Here is an 11,163-nt window from a genome sequence, read left to right on the forward strand (position 1 = left end):
GCCTCTCTTGCTGCAGAACAGGCTCTGGGGCACTCAGGCTTCGGCAGCTGTGGCGCACGGGCTTAGTTGCTCTGCGGCATGTAGAATCCTCCCAGACCAGGGATCGAACCTGCGTCCCCTGCACTGACCAGCAGATTCTTATCCACTGTGCCACCAGGGAAGTCTATGTCCCCACTTTCACACAAGTACACGAGGCTGGGAACACAGGGTGGAAAGGGTGGCCTGGTGGTGGGACTCTACCCCTCAGTCTGCTTCCTCCCTGCTTTGCGTGTGCGTGGGCGGGGGATTAATTCAGAGCATCTAGCTCAGCTAAGGGAAGGATGATGTCCGGCCGTCCTCCAGGTAGTAGGGGACACACGATGGGAAGACTCCTCTGCTGCCTCCACGCAGCTCTCTAAGCAGAGATTGCAAACTCTGACCAGTCAAGGAGCCCCAGGGCCTGGGCTTTGTGTGCGGGGACCAATGTGGGTGTCATCTTAAGCTCTAGGAGAGAGTGACACCTCTCTCTCTGGCCACTGCCCCCTGCTGAGCCCCGCTGTCCAGCCACTCAAGACCCAGCAGTCCCTCCCTTGGGCCAGGGTCCCCCAACTTGTCACCAAAGACACCTTCTTTCCCTCCCCTTTAACCGAGGGGAGCCACTCTGGAAAACTTTCTCCCACCTCGCACACTCTGTGTGATGAAACACACACTGTTCATTTTCCCTTTATAAAGACAGACATGAGGAAAATACATGAGACTTCCCTGGTGGTCCAGGGGCTAAGATTCTGCACTCCCAATGCAGGGGACCCAGATCTGATCCCTGGTCAAAGAACTAGATCCCAGGTGTTGCAACTAAAAAATCCAACATGCCGCAGCTGGACTCGGCACAGCCAAATAAATTAATTTTTTTAAAAACGAGGAAAGTACAATCAGGGAGGGCTTAGAATTGTGCTCTCTAGCACCTCCACTCCCTTGCCTCTCCCTCATCACCCCTCCTAGCCTGAATGACCTCTTTTGGGTGGATTGTGGTGTGTTTTTTTTTGCCTGGGTGGGATTTTTCTGTGGTACACTGTGTCTGATCTTTTTGCCTGGCAGGGTGACAATAATTGGGTCATGGATACTATTGTCATAAACATCGATTTTTACAAATATTCCCTAAGGACCTACTGTGTGCCAAGCACAGGTAGTGAATGAATGAATGAATGCCAGGAAGTAATAAGAGCTATGAAGATAAAGAAGACAGATGGAAAGTGCTGGAAGAGGTGCAGGGGCTTGGATGTGGTAGTGAGGAGAGGCTTCCTGGAGGAAATTTGAGCAGGGTTTCGGGGACTTTCTGGAAGCCAGAGACCCCAGGTTGGGGGCTCTGGTTTGTTGGCTAATTGGCTGGTTTTGATGTAAAATTCAGATAACATGAAATCATCCATTGTGGGGCTTCCCTGGTGGTCCAGCGGTAGGAATCCACCTGCCAGGGTTGGGGGCACAGATCCAGTCCCTGGTCCGAGAAGATTAACTACGCCCAAGCAACTCAACTACCGAAGCCCATGCTTGGCAACAAAAGGAGCCGCTGCAGTGAGCAGCCTGGGCGCTGAAGCTAGAGGGTGGCCCCGGGCCTCCGCGAGGAGAGAAAACACGAGGGCTGCATCAGCAGGCTCGACACAGCCAGAAGTAAACAAAGCTTAAAAAAGCAGCAGAAAGAAAGTAGCCATTATAAACCACACAATCCCGCGGCGTCTGGCACACTCACAGTGCTGTGCCGGTCTGCCATCACCTCTATCTAATGCCAGAACATTGCTGAAATCACTCCCCCAAAGGAAACCCCACACCTATGAAGCACTCACTCCTCAGGCCCCCTTGGGTCCCATTGGGCGCCTCTGATTTTAACCCACATTTTGCAAAGTAAACGTCTCTAATATTTATTTGCAAATGTCAAATGTTCAAAGAAATGGACAACGTCTCCCCAAACACTGGCCGAATTTTGGACCAAGAGGAGGAACTGAGAAATGGAATATTATCTGCCAAATCAATCAACAAGGATGACACAGTCATCAGCCATTCCAGCCCTCCAATGTGAGCTGGTGAGCCCTGAGGGAACTCAGGAAGGAGAATACCTCCCAAACCCATGTCCATTGAGTCGGTGATGCCATCCACCCGTCTCATTCTCTGTCGTCCCCTTCTCCTCCCACCTTCAATCTTTCCCAGCATCAGGCTCTTTTCCAATGAGTCAGTTCTTCGCATCAGGTGGCCAAAGTATTGGAGTTTCAGCTTCAGCATCAGCCCTTCCAATGAACACCCAGGACTGATCTCCTTTAGGATGGACTGGTTGGATCTCCTTGCAGTCCAAGGGACTCTCAAGAGTCTTCTCCAACACCACAGCTCAAAAACATCACTTCTTCGGCACTCAGCTTTCTTTATAGTCCAACTCTCACATCCACACATGACTACGAGAAAAACCATAGCTTTGAGTAGATGGACCTTTGTTGACAAAGTAATGTCTCTGCTTTTTAATATACTGTCTAGGTTGGTCATAGCTTTTCTTCCAAGGAGGAAGTGTGTTTTAGTTTCATGGCTGCAGTTACCATCAGCAGTGATTTTGGAGCCCCCCAAAATAAAGTCTCTCATATACATAGAAAGCACTAAATTCCTTAACTTGGGATACCTGGTTTTCTTTTTTTCCCAGATTTTCTTTTTTTTACTCATGCTGTGCTGGGTCTTTCTCTCGCTGCGGCGAGCGGGAGTTACTCTCCAGTTGCGGTGCCCGGGCTTCCCACTGCAGTTGTTCCCTTGTTGCGGAGCACAGGCTCTCGGCACAAGGGATTCAGCAGCTGTGGCCCACGGGCTCTGAGGCACTGGTTCAGCAGCGGTGACCCTGGGTTTAGTTGCCCCACAGCATGTGGGATCTTTCCAGACCAGGGATTGGATCCGTGCATTGGCAGGCAGATTCTTTAACTCCGAGCCACCAAAGAAGCCCCTGGTTTTCTTTAATTGGCAATAATCTGTTGACATTCAGACCACCTGCCCTTTGTTGCAAAACTTCTATATAACCTGGCTCTTCTCCTCAGAGCCGTTCTCTCAGGGTTACTTGAGATGCAGTCTCCTCCGCTTGAACTCCTAAAAATTTCTGCTGCATAAAACATAACTCTCAAAAAAAAAAAAAAAAAGACAAGACACACTCACCCAATGGGACTGGGATGAGATACGGGTACCCCTATGGCAATACGGAAGCAGGTGTCGCTCTTGGTATCCATAAGAAACCTTGAAAAATGTACAACAAAGTGATTCCACTTTTAAGGCTTTCTCCAAAAAGCACTCATCGAGGAAGCAACCTAGATGCCCAACCCTCGGGGATCAGTTTCGTAAATCACAGAAGAGCCTTCAGCTGGACAATGCTGAAGTCTTTCAATGTAAGAGAGCCTAGTGGTACTGATTGGTGTGGAAAGTAGGCCTCGACTGACAGGTCGTACAGTGTACGTCACAAGCGTACGGTGTGATTCCATTGCAGCTGAGAAAGAAGAATCTGGAGTGAACTAGACCATCATGTTAGTAACAGTGGTTTCTGGACGTTGATTTTATTTTTTAAATTTCATTCACTGGACTTCCCTGGTGGTCTATTGGTTAAGGACCTGCTTGTTATCTGCTGTATAGAACAGGGAACTCTGTCAATATTCTATAAAAGTTAAATGGGGAAAGAATCTGAAAAAAATTCTACATATAATATATATGCGTGCTTCGTCACTCAGCCGTGTCTGACTCTCTGCGACCCCATGGACTGTAGCCCGCCAGGCTCCTCTGGCCACGGGATTCTCCAGGCAAGAATACTGGAGTGGGTTGCCATTTCCTTCTCCAATATTATATAATATACACATATACATAACTGAATCACTTTGTTGTACCGCAGAGACTAACACAACATTGTAAACGAACTATACACCAATAAAAAATAAAAATTAGAAAAATTTAAAAAAATCAGCAAGTAAAAAAGGTGGGTTCTTTTTAACCCACCTATCAAACAGGGCACATGGGTTCGATTCCTGGTCGGGAAAGATTCCGCACGCTGTAGGATAACTAAGCCCGCGAGCCCCAACTGCTGAAACCTTCAGGCTCCAGAGCCTGCGCTCCGCAAAGGAGGAGCCACCGCAATGAGAAGCCCACCGCGCACGCGCACAGCAACCTCGCCCAGGAACAAAGACCCAGCGCAGTCAAACAAATAAATAAAAATGTCATTCACTCAACACTTCGCCAGTGATTTTTTTTAACTTAACAGTGAGCACTGGGCATATCATAGGTACATAATAAAAATTCACTCAGGAAATTAAATGCTATGACAAAGGACCTATTTAGATTATTTATGTTATGCTTGCTGCGTTTTCTGAAACTGTTTTTACACTGAGCATGTTACTTTGGCAGTCAGGAGAGAAAATACATAAAGCTAATTCCATTAGAAAACGTATGCTGGTATCTTTCACCCCCTCCTCACCCATCATCACTGTGGTTTATCTTCCTAATCACCCTCTCCTTTCCTCCAGTCTAGTTCTTCCTGGCCTCTCATCCAGAGTGAAGCTGGTACATCCCAGCTCCTGGGGTCTGGGGCTGCGCTGGCACTTCTAGAAAATATGCAATTACGATAACGGAGAGGTAATTCCCTGGCAGTCCAGTGGCCAGGCCTCTGAGCTGTCACTGCTGAGGCCCGGAATCAATCCCTGACTGGGGAACCAAGACCCCGAAAGGCTCGGGTTGAGATGGAGAAATTTCCAAATGGGGGAACTGAGGCTCAGAGAGGTAGTCTGACCTGTTCAATGTCATGCAGCACATAAGTGTCAATGGAAGCTGTCTGCTCCTAGAGCTCCGGCTCCCTGGAAAGGACTCAGGCCAAGCCTGGCTTCCTTCCGTCCCTGCAGCCATTTTATTAGGCTTATATGATGGTGGCTTTATTATCGATAGCCTACAGGGAGTTTGATTTCTCAGTGGGTCATGAGCAGAAATTGCTCATCTTTTCCATCCCCGGTATCTTAGTTGGTAAAGAATCAGCCTGCTGTGCAGGAGACCCGGGTTCGATCTCTGGTTCGGGAAGATCCCCTGGAGAAGGAAATGGCAACCCACTCCAGTATTCTTGCCTGGAGAATCCCTTGGACAAAGGAGCTTGGACTGTAGCCCACAGGGTCGCAAAGAGTTGGACACAACCGAGCAACGAACACTTTTGCTTCGACTTTCCTTTGTCAACACCTCACACTGGTACTGCCAGTTCCCTGAGAAGCCTCAGCGCCAGGCCTGGGGCTGCCAAAGCAGATACATTTGCTCTCTGCTCCATGGGATCAGGCCTGGGCCAGGTGCTGTGTCTGAAGAATCTGGAGGGCTGCATAGAGGAGGGGACATAGAGTTGGGGCTTGAAGAATGAGTAGAAGTGTGCTAGCCTGAGAAACGGAAGGCTAGCTGGCTGGATGTATGGACAGAGGAGTAGGGGGTGGATCATAGGGGGTGGATCGTTTCTGGAAGGTAGGTGGATGGATGGGTGACTGGGTAGGTGGATGGATGGACAGATGGATGAGTGGATGCACAGATAGTGAGCGGATGGGTGGATGGATGAATGAGACAAGGCAGGCCACTCCCAACCACTGACTGACCACCTGGCCAACCCTGTGGGGGTCCCTCAGCCCCTCCTCTCTCATGTTTCTGCTCTTCTCCCTGGAAGTTGCCCCCAGGACAGCAGAGACACTCCCAAGGACTCAGTCCAGCAACTAGACACATCCTGCCTGGGCCCCAGGCTGCAATGGTGGTGGTGGTTTAGTCGCTGCTGTGTTCGACTCTTGCAACCCCATGGGTTGTAGCCTGCCAGGCTCCTCTGTCCGTGGGATTCTCCAGGCAAGAACACTGGAGTGGGTTGCCATTTCCTTCTCCAGAGGATGCACTGAGACCCCAAGTCTTTTTTTAAATTTTTTTAATTTTTGGCCGTGCTGGGTCTTAGATTGCTGCATGCACGTTTTCTCTGGTTGCAGTGAGCAGAGACGACTTCATTGCTGGGCTCAGGCTTCTCATTGCAGTGGCTTCTCTTCTTGCAGAGCGTGGACTCTAGGCACTTGGGCACTTGGGTGGTTGCAGTTCCCAGACTCTAGAGCATGGGCGCAGTAGTTGTGGCACACGGACTTAGTTGCTCCACAGCATGTGGAATCTTCCCGGACCGGGGATTGAACTCTGCACTGGCGGGAGGATTCTTATCCACTGTACCAGCAGGGAAGTCTGAGAGACCTCAAGTCTTGATGTGGCAAGACTAACACCTCTTTCCCAGACTCTGAATTCCCCACTCAATTTGGGAATTGTAATAGTAGAGAATTGAAGGATTTTGAGAAGAATACCACATCTTTGGGGTCTCCAAGATGTGACAAGAGTCTCAACTGCCCCCGCTACACTCATCACACTTGTTACCATTTCAGGAGGCTGAGGGGGTCAGCTTCTGAGCTTATGGCTCTGATGTTACAGTCTTTAAAGATCTGAATAATTTTTTGACAAGGGGCTCTGCACTTCCTTCTGGCACTGGGTCCTATAAACCACACAGGCTAACACAGCAACGTGCTCCCGCTGCCTCAGTCAACAAGCATTTAAGCTGTGCCAGGTGAAAGCAAGCAGAGCCAAGCCATGGTTCCCCTCCCCGGAAGCATGTGGCCGCTACTCTCAGGCCTCCCAGCCAGAATAAGACAGAGAAAGATTCGAACCCAGGCTTCCCAGGTGGCGCTTCTGGTAAAGAACCCACCTGCCAATGAAGGAGACTTAAGAGATGTGGGTTCAATCCCTGGGTCGGGAAGGGACCCCTGGAGGGTGAGGCAACTCACTCCAGTATTCTTGCCTGGAGAATCCCATGAAGAGACGAGCCTGGCAGGCTACAGTCCATAGGGTCGCAAAGAGTTGGACACGACTCTGGGGGCTTCCCTGATGGCTTAGATGGTAAAGAATCTGCCTGCAATGTGGGCGACCCCGGGTTCAATCCCTGGGTTGGGAAGATACCCTAGAGAAGGGAATGGCAACCCACACAAGTATGCTTGCCTGGAGAAGTCCATGGACAGAGGAGCCTGGTGAGCTATAGCCCACAGGGTCGCAAAGAGTCACACACGACTGAAGTGACTCAGCACGCACACACGGATTCGAACCCAGGCCCCTGACTGCAGCCAAGAGGTAGTGTCTCCGCTCTATGTGGTTGGTGTCCAGTGTGTGACCCTTTCTCTGTCCCTTAGTGGTCCCCCTCCTCCAGCCCAGGGTAAAGCAGGCCCCTCCATGACCTCCCTTGGTACTAGAGGATCTGTGTGCTCCGGAAACCAGATGTTTCCGGCCTATTGGAGGCCTGGGATTTCAGTGATAAGGCCAGAGCCAGCGTGAAGAGTTTCTGAGAGAGAAAGAGGAAGGCCAGACAAAGCAGAAAGGGGGTTGCTGAGATGAGCTTCCTCCTCAAGGACACGGGAGGGCCATGTGCTCAGAGCCTGTGGCCATCCCTAAAGATATAGTGATAGCTGATAACAATGTCTCTTGTTTGTCAAGCACAGTCCAGGATGCCCTCTGCTTCATGATAACGAAGAGGAAAGTATTAGAATCACCCTCCTCTGTCCACTTCTGGCATCCTGGTGAATCTTACCTCAACCTATAAAAGCACATCCCGTCCCTCTCCTGCTCAAAAGGCTCCCATGCCTCCCCAGTCTCCATTCTTCACCGGGCCCGGGAGGCTCCTTCCGACGCCCAGCCCACGCGGCCCCCGGCTGTCCCCCCTCTCACTCTGCTCTAGGCACACCTGACGCTGCTCCGAGAGGCTGAGTGCGTTCCCACCTCAGGGTCTTTGCACATGCTCTTTCCCCTTGACTCATCGTCTCAGAGCAGCCTTTGCCAAACAGCTGTCTTTGTCCGCTGTTTTGCTTGGCTTTCCTTCCTTCTCATAATGCTGACTGAGACCAGCCCGCTCTGTCCTCCGCTCGTCATCCATTTCGTCACACCCGGCGGCTGTGAGTCCCCTGAGGGCAGAGCTTCCCAGAGCACTAGCATATAGTAGGCGCTCAAGAAACATAAGTTACAAAGAGAAGGGACTTCCCTGGTGCTCCAGTGACTAAGACTCTGAGCTCCCAGTGCTGGGCCCAGGCCCGATTTCTGGTCGGGAGCTAGATCCCACATGCAGCAATGAAGAGTTTGTATGCCGCAACTGAGACCCAGCACAGCCAAATCAATATTGTTTTTTGAAAAATGAAGAACCTCCTTCTTAAAGAGGAGGAAGCAGGGAATTCCCTGGTAGTCCAGTCCAGCCGTTAAGACTCCAAGCTCTCACTGCCGAGGGCCAGGTTCAACCCCTGGTCCAGGAACCAAATCCTGTAAGCTGCATCAGTTCAGTTCAGCTCAGTTCAGTCACTCAGTCGTGTCCGACTCTTTGCGAACCCATGAACCGCAGCACGCCAGGCCTCCCTGTCCATCACCAACTCCCGGAGTCCACCCAAACCCATGTCCATCGAGTCGATGATGCCATCCAGCCATCCCATCCTCTGTCGTCCCCTTCTCCTCCTGCTCTCAGTCTTTCCCAGCATCAGAGTCTTTTCCAATGAATCAGCTCTTCACATCAGGTGGCCAAAGTATTGGAGTTTCAGCTTCAACATCAGTCCTTCCAATGAACACCCAAGACTGATCTCCTTTAGGATGGACTGGTTGGATCTCCTTGCAGTCCAAGGAACTCTCAAGAGTCTTCTCCAACACCACAGTTCAAAAGCATCAATTCTTCGGCACTCAGCTTTCTTTATAGTCCAACTCTCACATCCATACATGACCATTGGAAAAACCATAGCCTTAACTAGACAGACCTTTGTTGGCAAAGTAATGTCTCTGCTTTTGAACATGCTATCTAGGTTGGTCATAACTTTCCTGCCAAGTAGTAAGCGTCTTTTAATTTCATGGCTGCAATCGCCACCTGCAGTGATTTTGGAGCCCAGAAAAATAAAGTCAACCACTGTTTCCACTGTTTCCCCATCTATTTCCCATGAAGTGATGGGATCGGATGCCATGATCTTCGTTTCCTGAATGATGAGCTTTAAGCCAACCTTTTCACTCTCCTCTTTCACTTTCATCAAGAGGCTCTTTAGTTCCTCTTCACTTTCTGCCATAAGGGTGGTATCATCTGCATATCTGAGGTTATTGATATTTCTCCCGGCAATCTTGATTCCACCTTGTGCTTCTTCCAGCCCAGCGTTTCTCATGATGTACTCTGCATAGAAGTTAAATAAGCAGGGTGACAAGATGCAGCCTTGACGTACTCCTTTTCCTATTTGGAACCAGTCTGTTGTTCCATGTCCAGTTCTAACTGTTGCTTCCTGACCTGCATATAGGTTTCTCAAGAGGCAGGTCAGGTGGTCTGGCAAGCTCCATGGTGTTACCAAAAAAATTTTAAAAAAGAGAGGGAGAGGAGGAGGCAACAGAGGGCCAGGGAGGTCCCCAGGGTATCCATGGAGATGGGACAATTGGAATGTTTGAGTCTGAGCCTAGATTATGCCAAATCTACCTGCAGGCAAGTGAAAGCCCTTTGGGTAAATAAGACTCTGAAGGTTTCAGGGAGCAGAGTCTGGCCTGTCAGATTCAGGTTCCAGGCCAAGCTTTTCCACTCAGCTAGTTTTTAATTTGGGGAACTGGCCTGAGTCCCTTGAACCTCAGTTTCCTCTTCTATAAAAACAAAGTTAGAGGATGAGATGGTTGGATGGCATCACCAACTCAGTGGACATGAGTTTGAGGAAACTCCGGGAGACAGTGAAGGATGGGAAGCCTGGTGTGCTGCAGCCCATGGGGTCACAAAGAGTCAGACATGACTGAGCGACTGAACAACAAGAGGGACTTTACTGGCGGCCTGCTGGTTAAGCATCAGCTCTCCCACTGCAGGAGACGTGGGTTCAATTCCGGGCCAGGGAACTAAGATCCCACATGTCACACAGTGTGGCCAACAACCAAAAAATGAAGTTAGAGATCAGATCAAAGAGGCAACCTGTGGGGTCCTGCCTTGGGCTGCCACGGCTGGTGTCTCCCTTTCTCTTTGTACCCCACACTGGGGGACAGCGGAACCCCTGAGAGCCCTTTACTCAAGTCAAGACTCTGAGGGACTCCCAGTCTGAGGTAAGGGCAAAGCCAAAGAGAGATACCCCTGTGTCCTGGAGGGTCAGGCTTGGGGTAGTGGAGGGAAGCTGGAAAGGCTTCCTGAAGGAGGAAGTTTAGCAGAGCTCATATTCTAGGCCATAGATGGGGTCAAGTACAAAAGCTCAGAAACGAGGCCAAGTGCAAAAGTTCAGAGACGGGGTCCAGCAGCTGGGCCAATGGAAATGAGGTGCTAGATTCTCCCTCTGAAACCTCCGAGAGACTCATGGAAGTTCCTGGAGCAGGAAAGTGAGCCATGCCACCAGTTAAGGGATCCTGGGGGTGGAGATGCTGGTTTGGGGGCGGCCCAGAGGGGTGAATCCTGACTCTAGCCTGTGCCTGGGGACCAGGAACGACCTCCCCTGGCAGACCGAGGGAGGAGGCTGAGGCATCTGAGTCACCCAGTTCCTGCAAGAACATTCGGCACCCAGCGGCCTCACGTGGGCTGTCACCAAGCGGGAACACTGCCCCCGGAGCCCCTCCACGCAGCCTTCCCCGAGGCCTCCCGCTCTCTGTTCCCACAGCTGTTCCTTCACGGCCACAGAAGGCGAGTAGGAGGAGAGGGCAGGCGGAAGGGAGTCCATGTAGGCTGCTTGGCCGGAATTTGGGAGCTTGGGGTGGGGGGAGGTTCCCTGGCTGAGAGTCCAGAGTGCCCTGGGGCTGCCAAAGCCTCTGGACTCAGTCGGGACTGGGAAACTGAGGCCCAGGGTCTGCGGCTGTTCTGCACACTGTATAGTGTTCTGCGTGTGTGCTAAGCCACTTCAGTAGTGTCTGATTTTTGTGACCCTGTGGACTGTAGCCCACCAGGTTCCTCTGTCCATGGGATTCTTCAAGCAAAAATACTGGAGTGGGTTGTCATGCCCTTCTCTAGAGGATCTTCTGGACCTAGGGATCAAACTCGTATCTCTTATGTCTCTGGCACTGGAAGGCAGGTTCTTTACCACTGGAGCCACTTGGGATGCCCATAGAGATACCTAGTTCTCTCCTAAGAGTTGAAACCCTGGGGAATTTGCTGGTGGTTCAGTGGTTAGGATTCTGCACTTTCACTGCCAA

Source organism: Ovis aries, chromosome 5 (genome assembly GCF_016772045.2).
Source record: "Ovis aries strain OAR_USU_Benz2616 breed Rambouillet chromosome 5, ARS-UI_Ramb_v3.0, whole genome shotgun sequence".
NCBI classification, from domain to species: domain Eukaryota; kingdom Metazoa; phylum Chordata; class Mammalia; order Artiodactyla; family Bovidae; genus Ovis; species Ovis aries.